Here is a 17,748-nt window from a genome sequence, read left to right on the forward strand (position 1 = left end):
TGAGACACGTGAAATTCATTTTTGCTCTTGTCGTTCATGAATATCAATGTAATTAATGCTACTTCTTGGACTTATTTTCTCGCCATTATTCGCAGCTTGCGTATTATGTAAAAGGTAAAGTGGGTTTTCGACCTTGAAAATTTGGTATTTGCTGAATGAGTCAGTCGATAATATCTTGTCAATGTGTAGAATAAATGAGTGTGGAATAGTTAGAAGTATGTACGTATGTGTATATATGTATATTAATCCAATGCACTTACTCGGATTGTATGCATTTAATTTCATTTTTTTTGTTTTTCTTTCAAGATGAACTCTTAGAAGAGAAAGCCTTAGGAAACTCTCTTGGAACTCTTGAAGAAAAGAAAGACAAGAGACTCTTGAAGAGAGACGATGGTAAGTGCTTCTTATTTTGATAGTTAAGATTTATTTTCATTTGAACAGTCTCGACATAAGCCGTGGCAATCTACTGAAATTCTTCATGAGGAGACATTCGTATTTTCTGAGAACGTTAAGAAAATATTTCCACAGCATCGATATTAATTAACCATGATATAATCTTTATTGTCGCAGAGACATACCTCGTGTAATCGCGATGTACCAAAAAAATTGTTACGATATTTTCACCATATTTTTATTGTTTGCCAAAGAAATACAATTCAGTTATATATTTTTGGTATAATTATGTATCCGCGTTTTTCGTAGTTCAAGGATCTGTAAAGGAATAAAAAAAAGTATTAACATTCGAAAGATTTTGAAAGATTCTTCGATGAAATCCCGCTCACTAGCGCCAATCTAGTGGCGACGCGTACAAGTTCTACAATTATGGTGGGGGATTGAAGTACTTGGAAGCTGCTTCCATCCAATCGGCAGAGTGTTCAGTATTCGTTCAGCCGCGTGTGGGACAGTTTTGTTGTCCCCGGCTGAGGAGTTCTTCTCCTTCGTGTAAACAAACAACTTTCTTGAGATCGCGATAGACTTTTGATAAACACACAAGGACACAACAGTCTAGAATCGAAGAAATTTCTTGTCAGAATATACGTGAAGAGACTCTCGCGTCGAGTTATCGTACTTTTCGTGCAAAATCACAGAACGATTTCAAAAACAATTGGCAAATGAAGAGACAGTGATTTTTTGTGAAACTGTGGACTGTCAAGAGGACCTCTAAGCATCATGACAGGACCGGAGAGCTTTGACGTCTCTACCAAGACCCAGGATTTTTAATTCTACATAATCGGTGAGTTTAACTGTATTTATTTTATTGAACCTATACTATTCGAAGACAGTAGTGAACATTGTTTTGGTAAGTCCTTGAAATTTTTTTTATCAACTGATAACTGATATTAATAGTCATTTATCAGTTTCTAAACGACATTAAAAATTAGTCTGTCACGTACCATCATTGCCAGTGCCTTAAATGTTACGTCGTGTAGCTTACAACTGTTTTCTATAATTTTTTAATTTGTAATTATAATGTTGGATGTTGTATCCTTCGACTATTTATCAATATAAAAATAATGTCATTTTAAATATTTTTTAAAATGCAATTTCAAAAAAAATTCGTTCCATCCAAATGCTTGATGTCTATTCAAAATCGATTATTCGTTTAATCATTTTTCAATAAAACCAAGTAAACTGAAATTTCCAAAAGATTTAACATTTGATCTTAATTATTATCGCGCATTGCGATAATCGATTATTATCTCGATTAGCAACGAATAACCGACTATCAGTCAGAAACCTAACGGGTCCCAACCCCGACACGTGTGACAGGGGTCAGGCTGACCCGGATCCACTAGCAACAAACCAATCCGCTTAGTACTTACTATAGTTTGTATCACAAGAATTGGCGAAGAGTAATTATAGTAGGAAGAATTAGATTTTAATTAAATCACGCGATGTACATAGTTAATATAGAGTATTGGAACGAATCGCTTGAGAATACGTTTTAACGAAGATTGAACGTAGTACTAAATGAATGCTTAGAAAACGGTGAATTATTTTAAAAATAAATTTGAAAAAATGAATTTGATTACTAAAAAAAAAAATTTATAAATTATACGACAAAAGAGGACCCACTGGGAGTGAGAGATCGTTTTCCGAAAATTTGGTGATTTGTAGAAAACCTTATGGAGACGTCGCACGACTTGGAACCAAGTCTCGAGAACGTCCCTGGCTGACCATAAAAATTTGAATAAAAGTCGCCGGGCGACATGAATTATTTATCGCGGCGACTTGGGTACGAGGCGACTTTTACGATCAGGCTAACATAAGGGCTCCTTTTCATTCTCCCCGTTCTTCTTCATTCTCTCTGTTTCTATCCATTCTACACTTCGTATACTCTACTTGCTACGTACTCTATATACTGTGACCTGAAACAATAGGCTCGACCCTTCAATCTGCGACAACAAAACCGGATTAATTATTGTACTTGCAGCTGTCTTTATTCAACATTAAATTTTTATTTGTTCCTGCCTCTTTTGCGCGAGCTATAATTTGTTGACCATTTTTTGTTCTTAAAATTTGTATACGTGAAATCTTCACGAATTAATTACGTAACAACCTAATATGCTTTAATTGAACTTGGTTCCGAAATTTATGATTATGACTAAGCTTGTCGAAAATTTCTTAAAGGCTGCCTCCGTCGTTTTCAAATATTTCAAAGAAATGAGATTAGCTTGTTTTCTTATCTCCGTAGAATTTTTTTTTCTGTGGCTACGCCATTGCACGGGCAGGACCCTTTTCCAGTCCTTTGGGGTCTACGAGTCTCCAACTCAGTTGAACTTTGAGAATCCGACCAAGAGACCCCCGTGGACCCGCATTGTCGCACTGGACCGTTTCGCTTCGAAATTTCGAAAACACTTCCCACTGCCCATCAGGGGGGCACTTCGAAATATTTCGATATATCTCAGGATCGGTTTGCCCTAAAGTCCGCATAACCTTCTTGCAGCAGCAGTGCAGAATATTTTCGTTTACCATTAGCAAGCGGATATGATATTCATGAGGGGTTTGACAAGGAAAATTTATTGCAAACGTACCACTTCCGGAAGCTGTGCCGGGCATAGATTATACGTGAATTTTGGACTCTATACAAACTTAAGATTTCGTACTCGAAAGTGACAATGATTCGAGTCTTTAAAATTTGACGAGCCTTTCGAACGACTGAAACTGTAATTCGTTTCGGTGTTAAAAATTCTATGGCCTTTCTTTTACCGGTGTGAAATGTTTACGGAGACAAATATAGAACGCGAGGAAGTCGAAGAGATACGAGAAATTTTCAAAACACTATTCCCTACGTGAACCGTGTACGCGGTGTCGATGTAAATTTTTGGCGTAAAAAATATTTTCAAAATTTTTATTTTCCGTGATATAAAGATTACCAGATCATTTTTTTTATTTTCAAAATTTCAAAATTTCAAATTGACCTTTTCTCTCTACGACACGTCTCCTTTACACTTTGAGCACTGCTGATTTTTTTTTCTTCGTTCCTCTGCCCTTCCCTTCCCTTTTCTCTTCCGTTTCTTTTTACGACAGCCCGTAAACCTTACGTTGGGATTTATAGAATCTTTTTTGTCCTCGCTACCAGTTTTGCTCCGTGACGCGTGTGGTCTTCCGACACAGGGGAATCCTTAAGTCGCATAATCTCGAGAAGAATGCGCGAGCTTCCGCATTTTACACGGCGACCCTACCTGTAGAAACAAATTCTCCAGGAGTAGATATCCTAAAGCCTCGTACATACGCCGTCCGTAACGTTGAAGGAATTCCACTCGCCGGAGATACCGGAGATTCATGATCTGCAATAACGGATGGCTTGAAGGACTTTTTTTTTATTAAAAAATTTTTTTTATATACAAATTACATAAACCAGAAATGTTTTATATAATCCAAGGACCTTCGATTATCCGTTATTTATTGTTCGCTGGAAATCCTTACGCACTCCTGTGAACCAGAGTCCTTGGCTTAAGGATGTGACTGACAATGCGAATGTCTTTCCATTCTCGCGTGACGCGTAATCCTTTTCACCGGATTACACGAAAAACGAGTATCGTTGGAAAAAAGATAGAGCAAAGAGAGAGACCAAAGAAAAAGAAAAGAGAATACTCATTTCGGTTAAAAGCATCGGGAGCTCCCGTCGCTTAATGAGAATATTTAGTTGGTAGCTACCTGAAAAAAAGAAAGAAAAAAAAATAACACATTAGTCGCCCCCCTAACGCTAATCTCGAAATTCGAGTCGGTGGCTGCTTCCACGTTTGGCTAATCGGAGAATCTCGATGTTTAGGCGTTCGTTTTCTTTACTTTCTTTTTTTCTTCTTTTTCTTCATTCTTCGGTCACGTTCCTTCGCCTTGCGCATAATCACTCCTAGGCAGAAATCCCTGGGTATAGGAGTAGCTCTGGAAAGGTCGTACCAATAGGAAACACACTACACATTGGGAGAGACACGTGCTTTCACATTCACATCCTTCGAGATGAATGTGTATTTTGTTCTTTTTTTTTTTGTTAAATTGGGAAAATGGATAGAAGATATTTTCTAGGTAAAAAAAAATTTGAATTGGATCCACATCTTGAAAAGGTACACTGGGATAATCTCATCGGAATTTATCTAACAATACCCAGATTTATGTATTCGCAAAATTCTGGTTATAAGCTTTTTTTTTCCAAAAAATTTGCGCATATTTATATATATATATATATATATATATCCGCAATTCGCACCTCTCGTGTAATTCAGTCGAGAGCAAAAAAAAAACAGCAGAGTCGAGAATCGATAGCGTGCTCCCGACCCATGAAAGACGTAACTAGAAAAAAAAAGGGAGAGCACGTGGCTCACATCTGGTGTTTGTGCGAGAAGGGTCGAATCCAGGAAGAAAAAGAAAAAGAAAAAAGAGAGAAGAAAGAAAAGGATAAAAATGAAGAAAAAAACAATGATTCGACCAATAGTGCAAAGTTCGTCCTTGGTACGGTGGGGGATGAACAAGGAACGATATACCTATACGTATACTATACCTCGAGCGAGACTCGGGGCTCTTCGTGGATGTTCGGCGAGACTCGTGTAGTCTCTCGAACGTCAGCTGGGTTGGCCCCTGGAGCCCGAAGGAGAAGCGTGGACCATTGCGCTGCGAAGATGGGAGTGGATGCTGCTTCGGCCGCGAAGAAGCTGGCCGAGCGAGTGGATCTTATTATGTATCCCTCCCCTCCCCGCCCCTCCCCTCCTCACCCTCCCATTCGCAATTCTTCGTGGCACCGGATGGTCAGAGCACAAGGCTCCGTATATGGCTCTGTCCTACTAGCGCTCAGCATACTCTTGCGTTATCTTCATCGTATATACGTACGTAGTCCCCTCGGTACGTTACACGCTCGACTTGTATCTCCGCGTATTACGGGCCGAGTTGCAGGCTAAATAAATGCACGGTACGCAGAGACGTCGTCGATGATGTTGGAGAGGGCGCGCGCGACCGCGTTCTCGTCTACACGACCGCGGTACTTTCTCGCCTCCGGCAAGGCAGCTAGAGCAGCCTGGCTGCTTGACTCCTTGCTGCCTGAATGCCTGATTTCTGCCGGCTGGGACTGCCGTCTTTGCTCCTCCCCTTGTGCAATTGTAAACGTACTTTGTTCTAGGACGAGGTTTGGTGCACGTACAATTGTTGTTGTATGAATTGACAAAAATTTTGTAGTACAAAAATTCGTGTAAAATTTATCGATCAGATTTTTGTTATCTTGTAACTGATGGTGGCAATTGGAAATGACTGGCATTTTTTGTCTATTGGTATTAACGTTAGATTTGGATTTTACGGGAAAAAGTGGAGTCTGGGTGTGGGAATAACAATTTTTTGTTTGGGGAGAATTTTTTTATGAATTTTTAAATTGCTGCCTTAACTGCTTAGTCAGGATTGTACTATCGGACAGAAAACAGTGCCAGGCTCGTATTCCTTTGCTGGAACGATATGTGAATGGGTCCTTTGTTTCTCCATATAGCAATAGGCACAGTTTCTACATGAGTAGGAGTGACCAGGATTTTTGTTCCACTTGTCCTGCTTTTTTTTGTTCCACTCCTATTAAACAAACAAAAGTTTCCGGATACCGTAATGGTTGCTATAATACAGTGAAACACTCGTGTGATATATTTTTTGTATGTCTAAACAGGATCTTGTACGTTCGAAGAATCGAAATCGACTGAAATATTGTTTTTGTTGGGGCGTACAAAATTTTTTAACGATCCTACAATTTCTACGCATGATCTTCCCGGACAACAATTCATTCGTAATGCATTGTTAGTACGTTGAATCTATCGGTGATTGTGACGTAATAAATAGATAGGGACGGTTGAGTGGTTTCGATCTCGTAATCGACTGTCGATCGCAGCTGTGACTTAGGCCGACTTTAAATAATCTCAGTGCACATTAGAAATCGGTACGTGTGACGACCTTAGCAAAAATTCGACTTTATCGGGTAAAGATAAGATTTCTGTTTCTGCTTCGGTCTAATCTAATCGCTCGTTTGCTGATTTAGATGGATCTGCCAGTTGCTGGAAGTTCATCGTGTCTCTTGTTACTAATGTGTTGTACGGTATAGGTTGGTTCCTGGAAGAGTTTATTTTTTGTTGTTGTATTGTATCTCTGTCTCTCCCCCTATCGTAGCGTATTGTTCTGTCCTTGTTCTTCTTTCTCGTTTGTTCTTGGTTCTCGGAAGTAACGAGACTGGAGGACAATATTGTTTTTTTTTTCCTTCTTTAAAGAGACTATCCTACAAAACGCGAAGTCACTTCGCAATGGGCGATGTGCGAGACAGCACGTCGCCAGCTTTTGTTATCTACGTTTCTCTAATGTCTCTCGACCAATCGGCGCGCTTTGAATTCAGATACAGGCTTGTACCCTGTGTACTACTATTGCGTATTCCGTGCGCAGTGTGGAATCATTTGTGTCTAACGTCCTCCGCGACTCTTCCTATAGAAATAAGCATTAACGGTGCTGCATTGAATAATCGCGCATTGTGAACTCGACGTTGACTTTTGTACTTTTTTCGAATGCGGATGAAAATTCGAGCGCGTAACGTTACTTTTAGCAGACGTTGCAGATCGATGTGGTTCGAAGGGTCGGCCGGGGGGGGGGTGAAGATTTGCTGTAATTTTGTTAACGAACGAATTTTTTTTGACCATTTTTGGAACGAAATAATTAAATTTTTTTTTGTAATTTCGAATGGATTTAGATTTTGATTAATTGGTTTTTTTTTCTTTCTTGTTACTTGGTTTTTTTCCTTATTTTAATTTGAAACACTCGACAGTGAATACCGGTGGTAGTGTAAAGTGTACACGCGGTAAGTCAATAACATTGAAGATTTATGATTCTGGTCCGTATGCCGCTAATATTTGCTCACGGGGATTCTTCAGCGGTCCAGATAATTTTACGAGGATTTGGAAGTGACTGGTTTGTAAAAAAAAATAGTTGACATCGCCTTATAACGTTTGAACTTTCGTTATGTGTCGTGTGAATAATTTTTGAAAAAATTCATTAGCATAATATTATTATAACCTCTGTCATTGTATCGACTATCCAAAAATTGTGTAATTTTCGTATTTATTTTTTTTTTGATATTTCGAAGAAGCTCGTAAACTCATAACGATTGCTCCAAAAGTTTCAATATTTTGCTTTTCATATACGCGGACGTGGAATACAAATTATTTCGAAATTTCAATACGTCGACTACGCTACTTTCCCAAATCCAAAATTACACCCCAAGTGTACACAGCGGTACGCGCAGCTCATACGTATTTTGGATTTGTTGCGAAAACAAATCGTAATTTTCTGATGGGTGAGACCCGATCCCGCTCGTCGTCTCCTAGAACGCCCTCGCGTTCATCGCCTAGCTCGCACTATGTTCAGTGTAAACAAGCGCCAGGAGGTGTCAAGTATTCGAACCTCGCTCACCATAAACCATAAAGCGTAAAGAGCCACGGCCGGTGAAACCGCAGTAAAACCCAAAGCCCGAGTATCCAACGTTTGGTTAAGGTTCGCCTGACTTATCCCTTTCTGAATGAAAATGTTTGTACCTACCGTGTAATAAGAGAAACATACTTTGTCGTTGTATCAGCGATCCTTGTATCCATGATACAGCTGAACATATTCTTGTTTCAACAACAACAACAAAAAACGATTGTATCGTGCGCGTTGTTCGATCCTAAAACGTTCCATTGCATCAGCATCTGAACCAAAGACGGGTAAAAGTTTCGCAGCGTTTTTTTGCCGTTGTTGTCGCGAGGCGGGAAAAATTTGAAATTTAAATTTTACCGCCAAGCAACAAAATTACTCAATCCGCACCACGCTCAGCCGCGTCACGTGCAAAAGACATCGCGATAAACTTATTCCTCTCTATGCGGTTTTCCTTGAGATCCGTGGGAAACAACCCCGGGTTGTTGTTTCTCGCTTCCCTCTTAACCTCATTTCGCGCTGAAAGCTTGGACTGTCGTTTGCAAGAAATGAGCCATACGGGGAAGGAAGGGGGGTTACGCTAATTACATCGAGGTTTAATGAGGAATGCGGAATCGGTACTCGGTAGACCCAAGACCTCGGAGGCTCTCTTGTCGCTGGACTAGAAAGTCAGCTTAACGAGTTGCATATAGCGATTTTTTTTTCAAACTATCAAACAACCCGTCATCGTTTTCACGCGATTACTCAATGGCTACGCTTTCCAATGATAAATACAAATTAATCGGGTCGTTGCTAAATCGAATTTTGGGTCAATTTTTTTTTCATTCCGTCACGTGACAACTCGGTCCAATTCGTGAGGCAGATTGGGGATCGACTCTAACGAATTTAAAATTTATTCCACGTATGCGTATATGGATTTGAGTGATCACCAGTAAAAGGCGGATTTCGATCGAGACGATAAACACGCATCTGTATCAGCCCTTGAGATCAGTGACGGCGTAATTTCGAAAATTATTATATCCGTTCGTTTTCGTCCCATGGAAGTCGGACTTTAATCCGAATTACGAAACGTGACAAATTGCCCGCATCGAGTTGGTCATGTTGAGATTTCGAAAAATGAAGTCCAATCCGACGCACAGGTGTAAATGGAGGAACCCGTGAGGCGTGTGTCGCGTCGCTTACATGCGTACGCTCCGGAGGGACGTAACGCAATAAGACGGAGGACAGGAGACAGGCGACCGTTAGAGTCGACCAGGTATCCGGTCGCTTTAAAAATGGACACGACGTGGATTAGGCTTAACAGGTACTCGCGTTGTGGATCGTGCGATATCGATCGGCCTCGTCGTGTGTCAATGCACCGATTGAAATATTGCCTTAATACTCACAAGATTAATTTATCCGGACGAGGATCACTTGAGGGAGCTAATTATTGTATCTGGTTCTCGTGTTGATTACCGGTCTTTTAGTATTCGATACTTGTTTAGTATCTTTTTTTTTCTATACAATGTGACTTATTTTTTTTTTCATTTTTATATACATACCTCGTATTACGAGAGTCGCTCTTTATATATTTTGTATGGGCTTGTACCTCGAAGCTTTTCATCGGTAAATCTTCGAACGCTTGAAACTTGATGGAATTTGAGGTTAGAAAGAAAATACAATATTTTGAATTACAATCGCAAAGATATCATTGTATAGTAGACTCGAGTTGTTTTTGTTTTCGATACAAATTTTTTGTCGTACAATAAAATTGTTTCGATTTCAAAATTCACAACTCGTGGGAATTAAAAGTTTCTGATCGCGTGGGACACCCCGTATACTACTATCGGTGTATCTAAATTGATGATATTTATCGCACTTGCACGTGGGTGGGTTGTTCGATGACTTTTGATCTGCCCTCTTTAGTCATTTGCTTACTCAAGCCAGTTCTCACAGAACTGGCAGGGATATCGCGCCGATACTCGGAAGAGTGTCAAAGATGTCATCACCGTTCCTGGTAGACACGCAAATTCAAAGGAGCAATCGCGTCTGTGGTCTATCGTTGGATGCTACGAAATATTCAATACTGCCAATCTCATCGAGTGTCAATCAATCCTACGAACATCGACATGCTCGCAGACGCTTGTGGAAGCATCGACTATTCTCTCTCTCTCCCCCCTTCTCTCTTTCTCTCTCTCTTTCGGTGCATCCTCCTTGGTCGTGACTGCCGGACTCGAGTAAAAATATCGCGCGAAATACAAAGTGCGCGCGCGTCAATAACTCGGGATCCAAAGGATAATATCAGGGAAATAAGAATACGAATATCAAAGTCAGAAAAAAGACTATGACAACGAGATAGCTCGCGTGTCTCGTTGCATTCTCCGATTTCTGGCCATTGATCCGCGAACGATTTATTACCGCACAACGATGACGCACCCTGAGGTCACGCGGATAGCCTTGGTAAATCAGACGTAATCAGTGGAACTAATGACAGCGTGACGAGTCACCTGTTTTCGCAAAAAAATTTTTTGTCTAATTGTTTTTCTTTTTTTTTTTGTTTCGAGAACAAATTTCCTGCGATTGTCGACCGTCACTGTTGTGACGACTGAACAATGGTACTCGCGACAACGTGTCTTACTATAACTATATAGTAAGCGTCCCGAACTTTGTACGTGAAAACTTATCGTTGGGGAGATTGTTCGGTGTGAATCGTGAATTTCGGTCCATTGTCGATTTGTCAAAAGAATTATTGCCCGGCGAGATTCGGCCAGGCCCCAAACGTATATTGCATATTGCTTGGTTGTACTTGGCCCGGCCGGTCCCGTGGGTCCGTTCAGGTGAGCTCTCAGGGCATGTTTCCATGTATGGCGACCCGCTCCCATAAAACTTGGGTACGCGCACGTATGCACGTGTGTGTTCGTTATTCCGTGCGAAGTTGGCTGGGAGATAAATCGTGTCGAAGTTAACGCAAACGAATCATTCTGTCTTTCTTTCTCTTTCTCTTGCATCTTCTTCTTTTTTCTCTCTCTCTCTCTCTTTCTTGTCTGATTCTCATATAGGTCCATGTGTGTGTGTATATATATATGCTTCATGTAATATGCCACACCCCAAAGACCTATGGTGCGCGTGGACGAGCGGGATGGGCGAGCAAGAGAGTCAGAAGGAAAGAAAGTAAAAAGAAAAAGAGAAGTAAGAAAAATGTAGGAAAAAAAAATAAAGAAAAAAGAGAATCGCGAGAAGGTATTGTTATTGTTCGAGTTTATACTGTGATTCAAGTTGCAATGGCTACCGAGGAAGGAGAGGTAGCACTTACAGTTATAGCGATGCAATATGTAGTCAGAGTCGTGACGCCTTGGCGTTTCATTGGTTGACGATTTGCAATAAGCTTTTATTGTTGTTGTAGCCCTTACCGGTACCAGCCGATGATTAATCAACTGTAAAGTTGCGTGATTACATCCTGGGCGCACCCGCGCTTCCTACAGATTGTGTTGCTGGTCTATCGAACGAAACGAGCATTTCGTTACTTTTGCGGACGCACGATTGTTTTGTCCATGAAGCTTGTACCTTTTTTTGTTGTTGTTGCTTACGTACAGTCATATTTGATTGTACCACGTGGGCTGGCGTAATGACAGTGTCAAAAGGGTTCGAGAACTGCGACGCTGTTATGGAAATTAATTTATCACCACAATGGTACCACCCCTTTGGATTATCGTAATTTTCGGTTTCGTCTGGTCGACCCAGGTTTTAGGTTAGGTCCGCTCGTGCATTCGATCGCCCACTTTCCTAACGTAAACCACGGTCCAACAGTCGACACGAATTCGACCGAGCCCCACGTGGTTTACTGGCACCGAAGTTTTATAGGTGGCTCTTTGTTTGTCGGACGTCCGGGCGTAGCTCGTTTCTTTAGCTGTGTATTTTTAGAACGGCACTGTTTAACCTCGAAGCACGATCCCATCGTCCCAACGCAAAATTTTCATCATAAAATTCCAAAGCCTTCGGGTAAGCTTCGGTTGCTTCCGTTGTATTTGTCACAGCTGTTGTATTTGTAGTTGTATCTAAAACCGTTGTACAACGGTATACAATAAAAATTGACAACATTCAGATCGAAGAATCGAGTCACGTCAATTCACGCCTGCAGCACGATGCACAATTTTGTTGTTGTATTCAATTATGTCTTCTGCAGTTGTACCTCAGCTGGTGCAACGGTTCGCGCGACAACAATAGAGACCATTATGATTCGTTAATCCAATTTGTGGCCGAGCCACTGTTTTCCGAGGATGCCGTGCAGCCGTCCGACGAAGCGAGACGGAGAGAGAGAAAGGAGAGAGGGGGAGAGAAAGAGAGAGACAGAAGAGGAGAAACGTGAGACAAAAAAGGATGTCGAAGAAAGGGACGTGTAGCGTCCTATATAACGCGAGCTTAATTAATGGCGAGAAAAAGCATGACTTCTGAGATTCGTAGCGAGCACAGGGTATTACTGTTTCATGTGTCGACGCCAAAGCCAACGCTTAGATAGCTTCCTTCGCGGTCTCGTGGTTAGCCACGCGGCTTCGAGATTTTAACAATTATCTTTAAATCCGCGAGAAGCCGGGTTATACGAGCGTTTCTCTCGCGCGACGCGACTCAACCTATTGAACTACGTAGCAGCGAGACTGAGAGGGTAGAAGTGACGCGCCTGCTGACGTGGGTTAACCCCACGATGGCAGTTGTAAAAACGTCTCTGAGAGACGTATGAGAGCAGTGGGGATTCCGGTAAGTGTTCGTATAATTTTTGTTCTCTGGAACGCTGCCCAGTCTGGCTCTATTAATAGTTGACATTTCTATTTATTAACTTACGGAGGAAAAAAAAAAACGAAAAAAAAAAGGAGAGCTCTTGTTCTCAACGAGAGGGGACGAATTTATTTTGTTATTTTTGCTCTACGCGATCCTTTGTTTCTTTGCACAACGTCAAAAGCTGGATCTCGTTAAGCTTCGGGATTGAAATTTGTTCTGTCACTTTTTTGAAATTTTTTTTGAAATTTTTTTATATACTCTGTGACGTCTACGTGGTCAGTCGGTTAAGGTGTTTATTGTTGTTGTTGATTTTAATGTTGATCACATTTTTTTTTGTTTATGTACCTTTAAGTATCTCTCCTCACACTTTTTTTTTCTAGCTCATTTCGTTCTTCTGCATTTCCCATCTCCATATAACTTTCTTTTACTCTCCTTCGCTCTGCTGGGCAACACTTCAGAGTTTGTACAGACGTTCTGGAATCTTATCTGTCCGTGGGACTTGTCAATTTCCCAAGTAAACACGTCTATCTTACCTGTCTCGGATTTCGAAACGTCGGCTTTTATTAGAACGGACGACGAGTCCCGTCTCTTGGAAGAAAATCTCGAGAAACAAATTGTCTAGCAGTACGACCCGAGCCTACAGTAGGACTTATTAACGATCTTTTGAGAAATTACGAGTAAGGCATTAATTACGCGCAATTTGTATCCCAGTGACGTTAATTGCACAGGGATACCGGATGGAACGTAAATTGCATTATGAATCGTTGAAAAATTTATCATAGAGGGAAAAGGTTTTGAAAAAAAAAAAAAAATTTCCTTACGTCGCATCCCTCGTTTCCTGGCCATGCTTGGATTTATCGTCTGTATTTTTTTTTTCTTTCCTGTCACGACGTCCTAACCCTTCTTCCATGTCGCAGAAGACGACTTCCGTTTCACGGGATCCATGCTAATGCCCATCCGCTCTCTTGGTCCATCCCCTTTATTTATTTTTTCCTCTTTTTTTCCCCTTTTTCTTTCTTTTTTGTCTTATTCCACACCTATCTCGTTTGTCTAGCGTAGGAGCTAAGAAATTAACGCATCGAGAATCTCTTTAAAGATACTCAGTCTTACAGTGACATATGAATGAAGCTATTACGGTACCATACAATGTCCGTAACACGTTCGAAGTCTATACCAAAGTACAGATAGATCCTTTGTTCCGTAAAAAGCTGTCGTTGTACAGTTAAAAAAATGTTGACGATTATTGTCGTTGTTTCGTACAACAACAGCGTACACGAGCTTAAGTAAAATCTGATGCACTTTACCAATCGATTTTAATCTGCTCTATAAATTTTTCTATTTCATTAACGGGATAAGTAAAACTAGTTGCGTTTTTTTTTTCTTTCTATAATATTATTGCCTGATAAATCCGTTTACTATCGTGCCTATCAATCGGTGCTCCAGTAAGATTACAGGAGCTTAATGGCGGATTTTAAAAGCTTCGCTCAATCATCTTAAGAGGCAACGTTAACTGCACTGTATACACACACGTGCTATATTCGTTGACCTCGAACGATTCAAGTGTTGCACGTAAAACCCGCCTAGTCCTCTTGACGAACCCCTCGAGAATCCATCTTGACACTGCGCAGCCTCACGCTGCACGCCACAAGCTTTACGAAGATTTAAATAATTCTCAACCACCCGTTACGCACACGTCCCAATCCCCATAAATCGTAACCAGCCGCGTTATAGACACACAGTTCGCCGACGTGTGTAGGTATAAAAATTAATTATACGTTTACGAAAAACATTGTTGACCTCGAACATCCAAATTTGTTCGGTCCATAAAAAATTATGCAAATCATTATTAAAAAAAAAATCCCATTGTTATATCACGAGTCAGGATAGACCCTTCCCATTTCGAAGCGTGTAAATTGTGAAATTCGTATTGCGCAAGTATAACGTCTGGCCCCCGCTCGGTCGGTAACGGACGAGATTCTCGTGGACTCTAACAAAAATGATTAATCTTAGCTTTTTTCGTGGCGACAAAAAAAAGGGTCTCGGGCGAGTCTGAAAAATTGAAATTGAAATTGGGTCTGTCATCTCGAATGTATAAAACTGTATTTATATTCCGATCTGATATGGATTCCGTCTCGTCCTACGTCATTGCGCGAGACATTCTAGAAGCTTTTTATAGGCGCGATCGTCTTGCTGAAATAATATTCACGTTTTGCGCGTACCCGACGTGACTGTTTTTTGCAAATAATTATTTTTTCTCTCCAACCAGTCGGTCAATCCAGATATCGCGACTGTAACGTATCTACGGTCATCGTCGGGGTTGTTGTCCGGGCTAAGGTACGATCCGGTAGTCGATTCGCGTATTAACGCTATTGTGTTTACCAGCACGTTGATGTATGTCGCTGCTACTGGCCGTGACAGTAGCCGCTCTAGTGACAAATCGATACATAATCGATCGGGACGTGCGTGAATTCTGTTGGGAGCAGCCGTGCCCGGTACGAGCGATAATCTATTAGGAACGAAAATAAAAGATCTGGGATAATCTTTTTTTTTTTGGACTTCGCTCTAGTCGGGTAATAAAAATTAACGTGACTCAAAATTTTTTTTTTCGGGTTATCTTATAGATACCTGTTCGCATGACTAATTATTACTAATCGAGTATACGTATTGCGCTCAGCTGTATTTATGGGTATACGCGCAATGCAGAATGTAACGTCTAGTCTATACGTGACATAATTATACACTGTACTGTTTATCGCGTCTTTCGAAATTCCAAAGAAACTAACAAATACGGTCACCTCGTAAGCTCCGCAATGTGTTCGGCTGTTACGTTGGTTATTTTATTGAAAATGACGCTTTATGACTTTTCCAATAAGGAGTCGGGACAATCGCGGTTTTATTGTCTGATTGGCGAATCTGAGGAAAGCAAGAAAAAGTTTTATCGTTATGTATACGAGGCTCGGAATGGTGAGAAAATCTGATTGTGGGTAAATATCTTATTATATATATATGTGAATAATATATAAGCATAGAGCATGAAATCGATAAGAGAGGCGAACTGTCGCTGTTTTATGGGAATCGGGTGGGCGATTTGATCCTTGCGATCGGCGCATAAGGCTGTTACGAGTGCCTAGGCTTTGGGTGGGCGGGAATTTCGCAAGTCCCTTTTCAATCTAAGCGACGCGCAAGGCGATTCGACGTAATAACAAAGTACAGGGTGGCTCTGGCTCGGGTCCTCCGACCTTAACGACTGCTTTATGCCTTGTTTTCATCGTTACTTCTACCTCGCGTATCGGCAGATAAGGCCATACATTGTCAGACTGAGATTAACCCAACGATTGGCAATTGGCGTCAATTGCCCAGTAGTTACGTACATGTGCGTACGGTGAACGCGGGTTGAGTAAATCGTTTGAAGAAATGTTTATCGGAAGGTAGGAGAAGAGAAATTTATCGATTGTATCGAGAACAAAATTTTAGTTAAAGTTTTATTGTTTTTGTGATTAGTTGTACATGTTTTCTGGGTCGATTTACGAAATTTTGAACAATGATAGTAGAAAAGTGGGGGGAGGGCTGAATACCATTAAATCGATGGACAAATTGTTTAAAGCGTTCGAAACGACTATACGACATTCTAAATTGTATATCCTACCTACGCGACATTGTCGCCCACGCGATTCTTGCTCCATTGTAAACCCGCCATATCCATCACTTCACCTCTTTTGTCTAATAATATTTGTTTTGATACGTCATCTTGATTAGCTGAGGAGTAGCGATTTTTTTGTAGTTATTATTCATGATGATGGCAAATTGATCGAGTTTTGTAAAACGTACTGTTTTTTATTTTAAATTGAAAAAATAAAAAGTTGTGCGAATTCAATTTTTTTTGCCCAAATTTGATTTTAACGATAATCAAAATTAATCGATATTTGACGGGTAATTCTTAATTCTACTATGTATGTATATGTGGGGATCGAATATCAAATTGTTTTTGTAACGTGAAGCATTGGGTTGGATTTAAAGGGACTCTTAAAGAGTGTAAATATATGTTCTTGGGTCGAGTGATAATTTTTCTCTTTTCCCTTTAAAGATTCGGGACCACCTTGGCGCCTGTTATTGCAAGGCTCTCTTTAAATGGCCAGGAGAGACCACCGCGACGCGGTACGACGTCGGGCGTCGTGTCGTCGTCCTCTCGTAGGTATATTCCGAGATTTGACATTCCATAGACAACGACGCCCCGGTTGCGTACGAGACGAAACTAACCGGCACTCGATTTAGTATCGGTCCCTCACGCATTGGTGCACTAGGAATAGTCTCTGAACGACCCACGTGGTCTTTGTCACGGTGTGTACTGTACCTTAGGTCACCCTGTTGTCATTAAGTGAGAATATAGTACTTGATTCACAAAATTTGACGAAGTGACAACAACATTTTTGTCAAACAATTGTTTTGTACAACAAAAGTTGTTGTATGACAAAACCGTTGACTAAACGATATATCATTGGAAACATGTTTTGTAGGGTACTCACATAGGTATAGGCCTTGGCAAGTGACCTGGACCCATTGTGAACGTGCCTTTAAATTGTTACTTGGGCACGATCCAGATAATCTAACTTGCGATACAACCGAAGTCTGTGCTCCGTAGAATTTAATAGGAGAGTTGTACTTCCTACTTAGTTTGTGACTTGTTTGACTTTTTGTTGTTGAAAAATTAATTTTTGTACTACGTACTTTGCGGGATGTAAAGACAACTAAATCTTTGTGCTCACTTTGTATTCAGGTATTTCATAACGGAATATCATTTTTCATTAACGATAATGACGCTTGTAATTCGAAAACCGGTTGCACTGTAGGACAATGCAAAAATATCTTTGCCTCTTTTGTCTCTAACGTCAGATGGCAGCATCGACGGGTCTTGCACAACCGGTCACGTCTTATTACCTTTATTCGATATATCATAGACTTCGTGACAATCGTGACTTGTATCGTCGATTTCGATTAGATAATTTTGTTCGTTTCTTTTTTCTTTTTCTTTTTTTATCGAACGATCCAAAGTTCCTTTCCGCGTTAATCGGGGGGGAG

General features: G+C 40.7%; 1 protein-coding gene across 3 annotated transcripts in view; it reads left to right on the plus strand.

Annotated features, from left to right (window-relative positions):
- Positions 1 to 306: 306 nt before the first annotated feature.
- LOC107266339 (semaphorin-5A) overlaps positions 307 to 17,748 on the plus strand; it is a 44,242-nt gene continuing 26,800 nt past the window's right edge. Inside the window, exons 1-2 of one of the 3 annotated variants that reach the window (XM_025083596.1) lie at positions 307 to 393; positions 703 to 1,234. The gene's annotated coding sequence lies outside the window, so the exon portion shown is untranslated. Of the gene's footprint in view, positions 394 to 702; positions 1,235 to 16,756; positions 16,865 to 17,748 lie in introns of those variants that run through there. The other 2 variants (XM_015736719.2, XM_015736718.2) reach the window with 2 other exon arrangements.

Source organism: Cephus cinctus, unplaced genomic scaffold (genome assembly GCF_000341935.2).
Source record: "Cephus cinctus unplaced genomic scaffold, Ccin1 Ccin1_scaffold0307, whole genome shotgun sequence".
Classification (NCBI taxonomy): domain Eukaryota; kingdom Metazoa; phylum Arthropoda; class Insecta; order Hymenoptera; family Cephidae; genus Cephus; species Cephus cinctus.